Source organism: Triticum urartu, chromosome 3A, assembly GCF_056163025.1.
Source record: "Triticum urartu cultivar PI428250 chromosome 3A, HENAU_Tu73, whole genome shotgun sequence".
NCBI lineage: Eukaryota > Viridiplantae > Streptophyta > Magnoliopsida > Poales > Poaceae > Triticum > Triticum urartu.
This window is the reverse complement of record NC_141875.1, coordinates 396,048,446-396,065,445: the sequence shown is the minus strand read 5'-3', so window position 1 is coordinate 396,065,445 and position 17,000 is coordinate 396,048,446.

Genomic DNA, 17,000 nt, shown 5'->3' with positions numbered 1-17,000 from the left:
AGGAAGACCCGATCAGACTCGGAATCCCGGTTACAAGACTTTTCGACAATGGTAAAACAAGACCAGCAAAGCCGCCCGAATGTGCCGACAAATCCTGATAGGAGCTGCACATATCTCGTTCTCAGGGCACACCGGATAAGCAATCCGTACAACTAAAACCAACCCTCAAGTTTCCCCGAGGTGGCGCTGCAAGGGGCTCTAGTTTGGACCAACACTCAGAGGAGCACTGGCCCGGGGATTTAAAATAAAGATGACCCTTGAGTCTGCAGAACCCAAGGGAAAAAGGCTTAGGTGGCAAATTGTAAAACCAAGGTTGGGCCTTGCTGGAGGAGTTTTATTCAAGGCGAACTGTCAAGGGGTTCCCATTATAACCCAACCGTGTAAGGAACGCAAAATCAAGGAACATAACACCGGTATGACGGAAACTAGGGCGGCAAGAGTGGAACAAAACACCAGGCATAAGGCCGAGCCTTCCACCCTTTACCAAGTATATAGGTGCATTAATTAAATAAGAGATATTGTGATATCCCAACATATCCATGTTCCAACATGGAACAAACTAGGCCTTGCTGGAGGAGTTTTATTCAAGGCAAACTGTCAAGGGGTTCCCATTATAACCCAACCGTGTAAGGAACGCAAAATCAAGGAACATAACACCGGTATGACGGAAACTAGGGCGGCAAGAGTGGAACAAAACACCAGGCATAAGGCCGAGCCTTCCACCCTTTACCAAGTATATAGGTGCATTAATTAAATAAGAGATATTGTGATATCCCAACATATCCATGTTCCAACATGGAACAAACTTCATCTTCACCTGCAACTAACAATGCTATAAGAGGGGCTGAGCAAAGCGGTAACATAGCCAAACAACGGTTTGCTAGGACAAGGTGGGTTAAAAGGCTAGACATGGCAACATGGGAGGCATGATATAGCAAGTGGTAGGTATCGCGGCATAGCAATAGAGCGAGCAACTAGCAAGCAAAGATAGAAGTGATTTCGAGGGTATGGTCATCTTGCCTGCAAAGTTCTCCGAGTTGACGATAGCTTGATCCTCGTAAGCGTACTCAACGGGTTCCTCGAACACGAACTCGTCTCCCGGCTCTACCCAAAGCAAGAACACAAACAAAGGAAAACACAATCAACCACGGTGCAATGCGCAAGCAACATGATGCAAGACATGGCATGATATGCGGGATGTGATATGCAATGCATATGCATGCTCTGGAAGGAAAATATTGAACCAGGACTCAACTTGGCAAACCAAGAGTGCCGCTGGAAAGATGAGTTGATTTCGGTCGAAATCGATATAAAGATCACCAGAATCGGATGCACGGTTTGAAAATGACAAGCAAAACAAGAATGGCATAATTTTGCGATTAACAACACGATGCCATCTAGAATGCAACAAGAAACTAAGCTACTGCACTCCAACATAGCAACAAGGCACATGGCAGTGATCTACTCAAGATGCTTGACAAAATATGAACACCAAGCTATGGCTAAATCACACAGTAGCAGGTTCAAACAAGCATGGCAAAAGGGCAAAAGATAACAGCATCACAGACTTAGAGAAAATAACAACATGCCAGGAATTAACATCAGGAAGCAATGTTTAGAGCAAGATATCGACATGCTACAGGATCATATCTTAGCAATACAAGGCATGGCATGAATTCACTCAAAGCATATAACAAAAGTCCCTTACTGACCATAGGCCAAAAAGGATCAGAAGATATGATGGCACCCATGTAAACATAGCAAGTTTCGTTAACAGATTCAGACTTGGCAGAAAAACTGGACATGGCATAAACAGAATTATGAAGGTGTGTTTGCGAGCTCGATGCACTCAACACAAGACATTGCATGACAAACTAAGCATACTCCCAGCAAGAAGACAAGATCAAGTAGCTAACCATGGCAAGAACAAACTCATATCATGCATGGATCAACTACGACAACCTTGGCAAAATTGATTAACATGTAAACAATTTGTCAGGAACATTTTATAGCAAAAGTAGAGCAAGATTGAGTCATGCTAGGGTACTCCATAAATGCAAACAGGGGCATGGATGGATAGAGGACAACCATATGCCCAAATCATCCTTACTGAACATACTCAAAAGAAGCATGGATCTCTCTGTAGCAACATGAATACATGGCATAAAAATAACACCAGAGCAAAGACTTAGTGAAATTCTAAGTCCCTGAAATCAGCAACATCACGAGAGCTACTTTGCATGCTTGTGCTAGTCACCACATTGATCACAAAAACACATGGCATACACCCCTGTAAAGATGGCATGGCATAGCCCAAAACACATGTAGGGCTCAAGTCCATAGGAGGCACACAATAATCAAGGCAAAAATGACAAATGCTCATAAACTGATAAGAAACATGAACTAACATTTTATAGCACTCTTGCAACAGCATTTTAGGCATGGAGATGGACTCAAACAAGCGTGGTGCAATGGAACAAAATAAAGAGGACATCATGATGAACATTTTGATATCTCCTGCATGCAAAACAGAGCTACCGGTGAGAAGTTATGATGCGATGAACAGGGGCATAGAATATCACTGGGAAAAGACTTAGAAGAAATTGGACCTCGCGGAAAGTCAACGTGGGCGGCGGATCTCGCCGGAATCTCACCGGAGTTGACCGGAGAAGGTCGTGAAGGCACCGGACCGGGTCGTGGGCAACGGGGAAGGACGGAGGAGGCCGGATCCGGGCAGGGACAAGCCAGATCCGGGCGGAGGTCTCCGGCCCCTGTGGAGGAGGTGCATGGCGGCTCCGGCGGCGGCGGAGCTTGGACGCGGCGACGGCGGAGGTTGGCAGCGGCTCCGGTAGGTGAGGTCGAGCGGTGGCGGGGCGGATCCCGCGAGAGGGGGCGACGGTGAGACTACAGAGGCGAAGCCGGCGTCGTCTTGGCGCGCGGTGGCGGCGACGCAACGGGCGGCGGCTTCCATGGCGGCGGCGGTGGAGATCGCCGACGGCGGAAGATGGCGGGGAACCCGAGCAACGGCGGTGGGGCGCTCGTGCCCGACAGGCGCAGCGGTGGGCGTGGTCGGGCTCGCGCGGGCCCGCGATGGGTCGGCGGTCCGCGCGGTGGAGGAGGGTGGCAGCGACACATGGCGGCGCACGAGTGGAGGAGGGAGACGGTGGCGACGACGTGGCGCTCTCTTATTGGTCGGGCGACATGGCAGGGCGGCGGTGGACGCGTCCGGCGCGGACGGACATGTCCGGCGGCGCGGAGGGAGTTGGATCTAGGGTTTCATCTGCGTGAAATTTCGGGGAGGCACACATATATATTGGTAGAGGGAGCTAGGAGAGTCCAAATGAGGTGCAGTTTTCGGCCACACGATCGTGATTGAACGGCCGAGAAGATGTAGTGGGTTTGTATGGGTTTTGGGCCACTTTGGAGGGGTGTCGGGCTACAACACACACAAGGCCTTTACGGTTCCCCGGTTAACCATTGGAGTATCGAACGAACTCTAAATGGCACTAAACCTGACAGGCGGTCTACCGGCAGTGTACCAAGGCCGCTTGGCAAATCACGGTCCATTCCGAGAAATTTCAACACCCGCACACGAAAAGAGACAAAAGGGAGCGCCGTAGGACATAGGAGCGCCGGATTGCAAAACGGACAACGGGGAAAATGCTCGGATGCATGAGATGAACACGTATGAAAATGTGATGCACACGATGGCATGATATGAAATGCATGACACACAAATAAATGACAAGGCAACAACAGCGAATAACTGGAAGACACCTGGCGCAACGGTCTCGGGGCGTTACAACACTCCACCACTACGAGAGGATCTCGTCCCGAGATCTAGGATGGCACCGGAGGGAAAACGAAAGAGGAAGATGAGAGGTAAAACTAAGTTGCTTCTTTGACAAACGCGTGAAACCAAAGAACCTTGAAAGGTTAAACCATTTTGAGAAAAGAATACAATGAAGATGAACAAGTTTGAAAACACTCTGTTAGAAAAGAGGAACAAGGAACATTACGAGAACCTGGTGGGTTGAAAGACATAAGAAAGGGGTTGCAATGGACAATAAGTACATGCAAGCACTCCGGTTGAAACAAGATGTAAGGCTTGATAAGGCGAAAAGAACTTGAGAAGAGGGCACAACAGCCCGTTTAAATGGATAGGCACAAAAAGAACATGACCCTCACCATTCGAGATGATGATAGAAAGAGAAACATCACACTGCCTCCAGAAGAAATGAAAGAATGGAATGGAATGAACGGAGGGAAACAAGATCTTGAGAGAGCACGCTTATGACAAATGCTAGAACGGAGTTGTTGGATTATCAACAACGAGAGGATAAACTTGATGTGGGCTTAAGGAAGACATCTCAAAATTTGAGGTGAAATTTTGCCACTAACTTAACAATTGATTTGATTGATATGAACAAGGAGACGCGGAACTTATCTCACCAGGAGGATAAATGAAGAACTTGGGTCATTTGTAAGCACCATAAATAGCAAAATCCTTAGGGAAAGCTTTAGGTGAAATATACCCCAAGATAATTCCAATGAAGAGATTGATGGGTTGAGAAGAGCTCATGCTCTAACAATTGATGGGTTTAACTAATCTCATTCTTGACAACTTGAGAATTATGAAACACGAAGGGAAATTGTCAAGAATGACATAACACCACCTCAAAAGGTAAGGTATGAAGAATTGCACTCCGGATTGCAAGATGAAGAATGCTTGAACTCCAATGAAAAGAATCTTGATGAGCACTTCGAGAAGGAATTAAATCTTTGATGAACCATCATGTAGAGCCTCCCTGAAGAAATCCGGTAATAAAAGAAATGGTAGGAAGGAAAAGAAATTGAAAACACAAGGTGAAGCCTTGCAATGATTGGATGGAGCTTTGCGACAAGATAAAGCGGAAAACTTGGCACTCCGGAAAAGAAAAGATGAAGCATCTCGGACCGAGAATGTGATATGATGAACAACTCCGGAAAGAAGAAATTAGATCACTTGGATGAAACAATAATAAGAATTATGTTATACGCATCCTTCACCAATTTAAATTGGTGACAAGCAACGGATTTGACAAACTACTTATTCTCGTAGACATGATTAAGATAGATATTGCGCAAAATTGGAAAGGTCTTGAACGAACCTCCGGTAAGATTTGGAAAGCACGAATGCATTGATATGATAAACGAAGGAAGAAGAATCTTGGAAGAACCACCGTAAGAATTGAAAATTAACGAAGAAAAGATAAAGAAACACCAGGAAGAATTAAAGAACGAATGAAGATACTTGGGGGAATTTAGGTACAAGTGAAACGAAGAGATCATGAGCTGATTAGAGAATACTTGAATGAACCACCGATAAGATTTAGAGAACGAGAGTTGAAAGCTGGAAAGAATAATTCTAAGATGATGGGCTCCGGATGATCAAACTGAAAAGACTCCTGAATTGCTCTGGATGGGTGAAAAGAATTCTCACAATCGAAAACAATTATGAGAGGATGGCAACAAGCTAGAATCACGAATCTTTGAGAGAACGGATAAGATTTGGAGGAAAACTCTTCTTCGGTCTTCAAATGCAGAGAATGATGATGAGAAACACCACCATGAATTGTTGAGATACTCTAGGATGACGAATTTAAAGGTTGAGCCAACGATGAAAAGAATTTGAAAGATCTTGGAGAAAGACATATGACTGATGAGAATTCATTCTCACGTCAAACTTTGAAAGATTTGAGAATAGCTCCGGTAAAATTAGAAGAGTCAAGTAAGATCCTGGGGAAAAAAACCTGTGGGTTAGGGCCCACTCAATAGAAACACCGTTGAACAATTGCTTGAAAAGAGAGATTGCACCGGTTGAATTAAACGGCTTGAATGAGATAACAACCTCGAAATAAGTTGAACGGATCTTGAATGAAAAGACGAGCCTTCTGAGGTATCTTCAGCACTCCCGAATAAATGAATAGCACGAACTGAATGATTATGAGGTGCACCGGCATGAGAAGGTATTAGAACCGAGCAAAGGATATGATCAACAAAGCTTGAATTGAATCCACAGGAGAAGAAAAGAACAAAGAATGATTCTTTAAGCTCCGTTAGTATCTTCATGAGAATCACCGGATACGAACATTGAAAAAAAAGAAGAGACTTCACATGAATAAAATGGATACTTGATTAAGAAATCCGAGTCCTCGAAGAATAAGGGTGGGAGGGCGGGAAAACAAAGACAACTTGGGACGGATGAAATGAACATCGTTGAGAAGAACTGATAATTGATCTTGCGGATGTTGAAATTATCGGATCCACTTGAAGAGAAACACGCCGGTTGAAAAAGAATTGGCATGACCATCTCGATGATCGAAAAGGATTAGCACTCCCATAGAAATATGAGAACACCACTTAGGAAAGGTATGGGAACAACATTTGACTTCGAAGCAACTCGAATACCACAATCAAAACAAAACAAGGTTTGTCTTGCAAAATAAGCTGAAAACAAACATATGATAGAGATTTTGTCCGAAGTTTTCGTGGTGGGGCCCACACGGGCTCGATCATACAACACCATCATGTACAAGGCAGTGCACATGACATACGAAGCGTCCCCGAGTCAGCATAGCCAAGGACTCTTTAAGACACAACGAGACCATTGTAAAACCAACCGTGGATAGGCGGACCACTAGACATCGAACCCCAATTTCATATCATACATCTGTCAGAAAGATATCCTAGGAGCTACTTGAATTCCCACTTATAAACTCCCGAAACTTTCTGGTTATGCAATCAGGTGTTGGGGATACAGGGGAAGCATAATATCTCACCCAAAACTAACAAATCCTACATCCAGCTGTATCAATCCCTCAACACATAACCAAGAAACCTTCGAAAATCATTTACCTCAACCTTCAAAAAGCATCTGTTATACGAGTTATGGCAATACTCCCGAACTCCCGCCCCAGTACTAGGTAGCGTCGAGGTTATCTCACCAACAACAGCATAAAAGAGATTTTCAATGTCGGCGAAACTCAGGTATTCCAGAACTATAATGATAAAATTGTGACGACAACACCTCGGAGCTCAACTCCCCGGGACACTGCCACAACCGCTAAATGTCAGGAGGCACCAAGAACAATGTTCTCGTCACAAAACCATCGGAACGATTCCAAGATACCCGCGTGATCCTAAATTTTTTTAGTGAAATTTGAGAAGAGAAGAGTCAAAACTCTACGTCAGGAGGCCTCACCAGAGCGACGAAGGGACTGAGGAGTAAAAAGAATCCTACTCTCCGATATATATAATCCTATAAGACTCAAAACATTTTTCTAGACTCAACAACGCCAACGATTCGATCAAGCAGGGGGCTCCTAAGTCGGGGAAGGCTCTGATCCCAACTTGTAACGCCCCGGACACACCCGCCGGTGGTCGTTACTCCTGGCGGGATCTAGACTGGCCCCACAGATCAATACTAGTCTTTTCTGCGCACTTTGACCTCACTTGTGCGCACCTGGGAGCAACTTCCCGGTCGGTCAACCATCCTGACACTACTCCAAGCTGAGCACGCTTAACTTTGGAGTTCTGTCCAAACGGGCTCCCAAAAAAGAAGGAATTACTTATTTTATATGAGTAGTCTATCATCCCTAATAAGCCAGGCTATCACATACACCCTCACTCAGAGGAACCGACGTCCTTGTTGGGCCACATGAACGTTCCCTCTTGGCACATACGTCTGTGCTTCTAGTCCAGTACATGTGCCATGCCGTGTGCCATGAAGGGTCACAAACGTCATGAACAACATGACCACACACCTGTCCGCAACCATCCGTGTAACCGCGAGGGTCGGCTCTGATACCAACTTGTAACACCCATGATGCGGCTATATCTCCCACGTGTTGGAGCACGACTTAGAGGCATAACCGCATAGTAGGCATGTCGCAAGAGGGGTAATCTTTACACATCCCATGTACTGAATAAGAAAGGGATAAAGAGTTGGCTTACAATTGCCACTTCACACAATACATAAATATAGCATTACATCATCCAGAATACAATCAAGGTCCGACTACGAAACCAAATAAAGAAAGACCACCCCTAATGCAATAGATCCCTGATCGCCCCAACTGGGCTCCACTACTGATCGAAAGGAAACGATACAACACAACGAACACGATCTTCATCGAGCTCCTCCTTGAGGTCGGTTGCGTCACCTACACGGTTATCATCGGCACCTGCAACTATTTGGAAGTATCTGTGAGCCACGAGGACTCAGCAATCTCACACCCGCGAGAGCAAGACTATTTAAGCTTATGGGTAGGAAAAGGTAGTGAGGTGGAGCTGCAGCAAGGACTAGCATATATGGTGGCTAACTTACGCAAATGAGAGCGAGAAGACAAGCAAAGCACGGTCGTGAACTAGAAGTGATCAAGAAGTGATCCTGAAACTACTTACGTTCAAGCATAACACAAGAACCGTGTTCACTTCCCGGACTCCGCCGCGAAGAGACCATCACGGCTACACACGTGGTTGATGCATTTTAATTAAGTTAACTGTCGAGTTCTCTACAACCGGATATTAACAAATTCCCATCTGCCCATAACCGCGGGCACGGCTTTCGAAAGTTCAAAACCCTACAGGGGTGTCCCAACTTAGCCCATCACAAGCTCTCACGGTCAACGAAGGATATTCCTTCTCCCAGGAAGACCCGATTAGACTCAGAGTCCCGGTTACAAGACTTTTCGACAATGGTAAAACAAGACCACCAAAGCCGCCCGAATGTGCCGACAAATCCCGATAGGAGCTGCACATATCTCGTTCTCAGTGCCCACCGGATAAGCAATCCGTACAACTAAAATCAACCCTCAAGTTTCCCCGAGGTGGCGCTGCAAGGGGCTCTAGTTTGGACCAACACTCAGAGGAGCACTGGCCCCGGGGATTTAAAATAAAGATGACCCTTGAGTCTGCAGAACCCAAGGGAAAAAGGCTTAGGTGGCAAATTGTAAAACCAAGGTTGGGCCTTGCTGGAGGAGTTTTATTCAAGGCGAACTGTCAAGGGGTTCCCATTATAACCCAACCGTGTAAGGAACGCAAAATACAGGAACATAACACTAGTATGACGGAAACTAGGGCAGCAAGAGTGGAACAAAACACCAGGCATAAGGCCGAGCCTTCCACCCTTTACCAATATATAGGTGCATTAATTAAATAAGAGATATTGTGATATCCCAACATATCCAAGTTCCAACATGGAACAAATTGGGCCTTGCTGGAGGAGTTTTATTCAAGGCGAACTGTCAAGGGGTTCCCATTATAACCCAACCGTTTAAGGAACGCAAAATCAAGGAACATAACACTGGTATGACGGAAACTAGGGCGGGAAGAGTGGAACAAAACACCAGGCATAAGGCCGAGCCTTCCACCCTTTACCAAGTATATGGGTGCATTAAAGTAAATAAGAGATATTTTGATCGGCGGGCCGCGCAGTGGAGGAGGGTGGCAGCGACACATGGCGGCGCGCGAGTGGAGGAGGGAGGCGGCGGCGACGATGTGGCGCTCTCCCATTGGTCGGGCGACGTGGCAGGGCGGCGGTGGACGCTGTTGGAAATATGCCCTAGAGGCAATAATAAATTAGTTATTATTATATTTCCTTGTTCATGATAATCGTTTATTATCCATGCTAGAATTGTATTGATAGGAAACTCAGATACATGTGTGGATACATAGACAAGACCATGTCCCTAGTAAGCCTCTAGTTAACTAGCTCGTTGATCAATAGATGGTTACGGTTTCCTGACCATGGACATTGGATGTCATTGATAACGGGATGACATCATTAGGAGAATGATGTGATGGACAAGACCCAATCCTAAGCCTAGCACAAGATCATGTAGTTCGTATGCTAAAGCTTTTCTAATGTCATGTATCATTTCCTTAGACCATGAGATTGTGCAACTCCCAGATACCGTAGGAGTGCTTTGGGTGTGCCAAACGTCACAACGTAACTGGGTGGCTATAAAGGTACACTACAGGTATCTCCGAAAGTGTCTGTTGGGTTGGCACGAATCGAGACTGGGATTTATCACTCCGTGTAAACGGAGAGGTATCTCTGGGCCCACTCGGTAGGACATCATCATAATGTGCACAATGTGATCAAGGAGTTGATCACGGGATGATGTGTTATGGAACGGGTAAAGAGACTTGCCGGTAACGAGATTGAACAAGGTATCGGGATACCGATGATCGAATCTCGGGCAAGTGTCGTACCGATAGACAAAGGGAATTGTATACGGGATTGATTAAGTCCTTGACATCATGGTTCATCCGATGAGATCATCGTGGAACATGTGGGAGCCAACATGGGTATCTAGATCCCGCTGTTGGTTATTGACCGGAGAGTCATCTCGGTCATGTCTGCATGTCTCCCGAACCCGTAGGGTCTACACACTTAAGGTTCGGTGACGCTAGGGTTATAGAGATATTAGTATGCGGTAACCCGAAAGTTGTTCGGAGTCCCGGATGAGATCTCGGACGTCACGAGGAGTTCCGGAATGGTCCGGAGGTAAAGAATTATATATAGGAAGTGCTATTTCGGCCATCGGGACAAGTTTCGGGGTCACCGGTATTGTACCGGGACCACCGGAAGGGTCCCGGGGGTCCACCGGGTGGGGCCACCTGCCCCTGCCCCGAGGGGCCACATGGGCTGTAGGGGGTGCGCCTTGGCCTATATGGGCCAAGGGCACCAGCCCCAAGAGGCCCATGCGCCAAGAGAAGAGGGAAAGGAAGAGTCCTAAAGGGGGAAGGCACCTCCGAGGTGCCTTGGGGAGGAGGGACTCCTCCCTGGCCGCACCCTTCCTTGGAGGAAGGGCCAAGGCTGCACCTCCCCCTCTCCCTTGGCCCTATATATAGTGGGGGGAAGGGAGGGCAGCCCAACCTAAGCCCTGGCGCCTCCCTCTCCCTCCCATGACACATCTCCCTCCTCCCGCAGCGCTTGGCGAAGCCCTGTTGGAATCCCGCTACTTCCACCACCACGCCGTCGTGCTGCTGGATCTCCATCAACCTCTCCTCCCCCCTTGCTGGATCAAGAAGGAGGAGACGTCGCTGCTCCGTACGTGTGTTGAACGCGAAGGTGCTGTCCGTTCGGCGCTAGGATCATCGGTGATTTGGATCACGACGAGTACGACTCCATCAACCCCGTTCTCTTGAACGCTTCCGCACGCGATCTACAAGGGTATGTAGATCCACTCCTCCCTCGTTGCTAGATGACTCCATAGATAGATCTTGGTGACACGTAGGAAAATTTTGAATTTATGCTACGTTCCCCAACAGTGGCATCATGAGCTAGGTCTATGCGTAGTTTCTATGCACGAGTAGAACACAAAGTAGTTGTGGGCGTTGATTTTGTTCAATATGCTTACCTTACTAGTCCAATCTTGATTCGGCGGTATTGTGGGATGAAGCGGTCCGGACCGACCTTACACGTACTCTTACGTGAGACTGGTTCCACCGACTGACATGCACTAGTTGCATAAGGTGGCTAGCGGGTGTCTGTCTCTCCCACTTTAGTCGGATCGGATTCGATGAAAAGGGTCCTTATGAAGGGTAAATAGCAATTGGCATATTACGTTGTGGTTTTTGCGTGGGTAAGAAACGTTCTTGCTAGAAACCCATAGCAGCCACGTAAAACATGCAAACAACAATTAGAGGACGTCTAACTTGTTTTTGCAGGGTATGCTATGTGATGTGATATGGCCAAAAGGATGTGATGAATGATATATGTGATGTATATGATGACTAGTCCGTCTCACGTGATGATCGGACACGGCCTAGTTGACTCGGATCATGTAATCACTTAGATGACTAGAGGGATGTCTATCTGAGTGGGAGTTCACAAGATGAACTTAATTATCCTAAACATAGTCAAAAGGTCTTTGCAAATTATGTCGTAGCTCACGCTTCAGTTCTACTGTTTAGATATGTTCCTAGAGAAAATTTAGTTGAAAGTTGATAGTAGCAATTATGCGGACTAGGTCCGTAAACTGAGGATTGTCCTCATTGCTTCATAGAAGGCTTATGTCCTTAATGTACCGCTCAGTGTGCTGAACCTCGAACGTTGTCTATGGATGTTGCAAACATCTGACATACACATTTTGATAACTACGTGATAGTTCAGTTAAACGGCTTAGAGTTGAGGCACCGAAGACGTTTTGAAACGTCGCGAAACATATGAGATGTTTTGAGGGCTGAAATTGGGATTTCAGGCTCGTTCCCACGTCAAGAGGTATAAGACCTCTGACAATTTTCTTAGCCTGCAAACTAAGGGAGAAAAGCTCAATTGTTGAACTTGTGCTCAGATTGTCTCAGTACAACAATCGCTTGAATCGAGTGGGAGTTGATCTTCCAGATGAAATAGTGATGGTTCTCCGAAGTCATTACCACCAAGCTGCTTGAGCTTCATGATGAACTATAATATATCAGGGACATATATGATGATCCTTGAGATATTCGCGATGTTTGACACCACAAAAGTAGAGATCAAGAAGGAGCATCAATTGTTGATGGTTGGTGAAACCACTAGTTTCAAGAAGGGCAAGGGCAAAAAGGGATGCTTCATGAAACGGCAAATCAGCTGCTGCTCTAGTGAAGAAACCCAAGGTTGAACCCAAACCCGAGACTAAGTGCTTCTGTAATAAAGGGAACAGCCACTGGAGCAGAATTACCCTAGATACTTGGTAGATAAGAAGGCTGGCAAGGTCGATAGAAGTATATTGGATGTATTATGTTAATGTGTACTTTACTAGTACTCCTAGTAGCACCAGGGTATTAGATACCGGTTCGGTTGCTAAGTGTTAGTAACTCGAAATAAAAGCTACGGAATAAATGGAGACTAGCTAAAGGTGAGATGACGATATGTGTTGGAAGTATTTCCAAGGTTGATCAAATATCGTACGCTCCCTCTACCATCGAGATTGGTGTTTGCGTTGAGCATAGACATGATTGGATTATGTCTATCGCAATACGGTTATTCATTTAAAGAGAATAATGGTTACTCTGTTTATTTGAATAATACCTTCAATGGTCTTACACCTAAAATGAATGGTTTATTGAATCTCGATCGTAGTGATACACATGTTCATGCCAAAAGATAGTAATGATAGTACCACCTACTTGTGGCACTGCCATGTAAGTCATATCGGTATAAAACGCATGAAGAAGCTCCATGTTGATGGATCTTTGGGCTCACTTGTTTTGAAAGGTTTGAGACATGTGAACCATGTCTATTGGTGTATATGAATGAAGAAACTCCATGCAAATGGACCGTTTGGACTCACTTGATTTTGAATCACTTGAGACATGCAAATCATACCACATGGGCAAGATGACTGAAAGCCTCGTTTTCAGTAAAATGGAACTAGAAAGCAACTTGTTGGAAGTAATACATTTTGATGTGTGCAATCCAATGAGTGCTGAGGCATGTAGTGGATATCGTTATGTTCTTACTTCACAGAAGATTTGAGTAGATGTTGACTATATTTACTTGATGAATCACGAGTCTGAATTATTGAAAGGTTCAAGTAATTTCAGGGTGAAGTTGAAAGATCGTCGTGATAAGAGGATAAAATATCTATGATATGATCATAGAGATGAATATCTGAATTACGAGTTTGGCACAGAATTAAGACATTGTGGAAATTGTTTCACAACTAATACAGCCTGGAACACCGTAGTGTGATGGTGTGTCCGAACATCATAACTGCACCCTATTGGATATGATGCATACCATGATGTCTCTTATCGAATTACCACGATAGTTTATGGGTTAGGCATTAGAGACAACCACATTCACTTTAAATAGGGCACCATGTAATTCCGATGAGATGACACCATATGAACTATGGTTTAGAGAAACCTAAGCTGTCATTTCTTAGAAGTTTGGGGCTGCGACGCTTATGTGAAAAAGTTTCAGGCTGATAAGCTCGAACCCAAAGCGGATAAATGCATCTTCATAGGACACCCAAAAATAGTTGGGTATACCTCCTGTCTCAATCCGAAAGCAATAAGGGATTGTTTCTAGAATCGGGTCCTTTCTCGAGGAAAAGTTTCTCTCGAAAGAATTGAGTGGGAGGATGGTGGAGACTTGATGAGGTTATTGAACCGTATCTTCAACTAGTGTGTGGCAGGGCACAGGAGTTGTTCCTGTGGCACCTACACCAATTGAAGTGGAAGCTTATGATAGTGATCATGAAACTTCAGATCAAGTCACTACCAAACCTCGTGGGATGACAAGGATGTGTACTACTTCAGAGTGGTACGTGATCCTGTCTTGGAAGTCATGTTGCTAGACAACAATGAACCTACGAGCCATGGAGAAGCGATGGTGGGCCCGGATTCCGATAAATGGCTCGAGGCCATAAAATCCGAGAGAGGATCCATATATGAAAACAAAGTGTAGACTTTGGAAGAACTACTTGATGGTCATAAGGCTGTTAGGTACATATGGATTTTAAAAGGAAGACGGACAATGATGGTAAGTATCACCATTAAGAAAGCTCGACTTGTCTTTAAGATGTTTTCCGACAAGTTCAAGGAGTTGACTACGATGAGACTTTCTCACTCGTAGCAATGCTAAGAGTCTGTTGGAATTATATTAGCAACTACTGCGTTATTTGTGAAATCTTGCAGATAGGATGCCAAAAACCATTGTTTCCTCGACGATTTTTGAGGAAAGGTTGTATGTGATACAACCGGAAGGTTTTGTTAATCCTGAAAGATGCTAATAAGTATGCAAAGCTCCAGCAATCCTTCTAAGGACTGGAGTAAGCATCTCGGAGTTGGAATGTACGCTTTGATGAGATGATCAAAGATTTTGGGTTTATACAAAGTTTATGAGAAACTTGTATTTCCAAAGAAGTGAGTGGGAGCATTATAGAATTTCTGATAAATATATGTTGTTGACATATTGTTGATCAGAAATGACGTAGAATTTCTGGAAAGCATATAGGGTTATTTGGAAAGTACTTTTCAATGGAAAGCCTGGATTAAACTACTTGAACATTGAGCATCAAGGTCTATAAGGATAGATCAAAACGCTTAATGGTACTTTCAAATGAGCACATACCTTGACATGATCTTGAAGGTGTTCAAGATGGATCAGTCAAAGAAGGAGTTCTTGCCTGAGTTGTAAGGTATGAAGTTAAGACTTAAAGCTCGACCACGGCAGAAGAGAGAGAAAGGACGAAGGTCGTCCCCTATGCTTAAGACATAGGCTCTACAGTATGCTATGCTGTATACCACACCTGAAGTGTGCCTTGCCATGAGTCAGTCAAGGGGTACAAGAGTGATCCAAGAATGGATCACAGGACAACGGTCAAAGTTATCCTTAGTAACTAGTGGACTAAGGAATTTTTCTCGATTATGGAGGTGGTAAAAGAGTTCGTCGTAAAGGGTTACGTCGATGCAAGCTTAACACCTATCCGGATAGCTCTGAGTAGAGATACCGGATACGTATAATGGAGCAACATTTTAGAATAGCTCCAAGTAGAACAGTTATTTGAAATGGCTCCAAATATAGCGTAGTAGCTGCATCTACAAGATGACATAGAGATTTGCGAAGTACATACGGATCTGAAAGATTCAGACCCGTTGACTATAACATCTCTCACAAGCATAACATGTTCAAACCCAGAACTCATCGAGTGTTAATCACATGGTAATGTGAACTAGATTATTGACTCTAGTAAACTCTTTGGGTGTTAGTCACATGGGGATGTGACCTTGAGTGTTAATCACATATCGATGTGAACTGGATTATTGACTCTAGTGCAAGTGGGAGACTGTTGGAAATATGCCCTAGAGGCAATAATAAATTAGTTATTATTATATTTCCTTGTTCATGATAATCGTTTATTATCCATGCTAGAATTGTATTGATAGGAAACTTAGATACATGTGTGGATACATAGACAACACCATGTCCCTAGTAAGCCTCTAGTTGACTAGCTCGTTGATCAATAGATGGTTACGGTTTCCTGACCATGGACATTGGATGTCATTGATAACGGGATCACATCATTAGGAGAATGATGTGATGGACAAGACCCAATCCTAAGCCTAGCACAAGATCATGTAGTTCGTATGCTAAAGCTTTTCTAATGTCAAGTATCATTTCCTTAGACCATGAGATTGTGCAACTCCCGGATACCGTAGGAGTGCTTTGGGTGTGCCAAACGTCACAACGTAACTGGGTGGCTATAAAGGTACACTACAGGTATCTCCGAAAGTGTCTGTTGGGTTGGCACGAATCGAGACTGGGATTTGTCACTCCGTGTAAACGGAGAGGTATCTTTGGGCCCACTCGGTAGGACATCATCATAATGTGCACAATGTGATCAAGGAGTTGATCACGGGATGATGTGTTACGGAACGAGTAAAGAGACTTGCCGGTAACGAGATTGAACAAGGTATCGGGATACCGACGATCAAATCTTGGGCAAGTGTCGTACCGATAGACAAAGGGAATTGTATACGGGATTGATTAAGTCCTTGACATCGTGGTTCATCCGATGAGATCATCGTGGAACATGTGGGAGCCAACATGGGTATCCAGATCCCGCTGTTGGGTATTAACCGGAGAGTCATCTCGGTCATGTCTGCATGTCTCCCGAACCCGTAGGGTCTACACACTTAAGGTTCGGTGACGCTAGGGTTATAGAGATATTAGTATGCGGTAACCCGAAAGTTGTTCGGAGTCCCAGATGAGATCCCGGACGTCACGAGGGGTTCCGTAATGGTCCGGAGGTAAAGAATTATATATAGGAAGTGCTATTTCGGCCATCGGGACAAGTTTCGGGGTCACCGGTATTGTACCGGGACCACCGGAAGGGTCCCGGGGGTCCATCGGGTGGGGCCACCTGCCCCGGGGGGCCACATGGGCTGTAGGGGGTGCGCCTTGGCCTATATGGGCCAAGGGAACCAGCCCCAAGAGGCACATGCGCCAAGAGAAGAGGGAA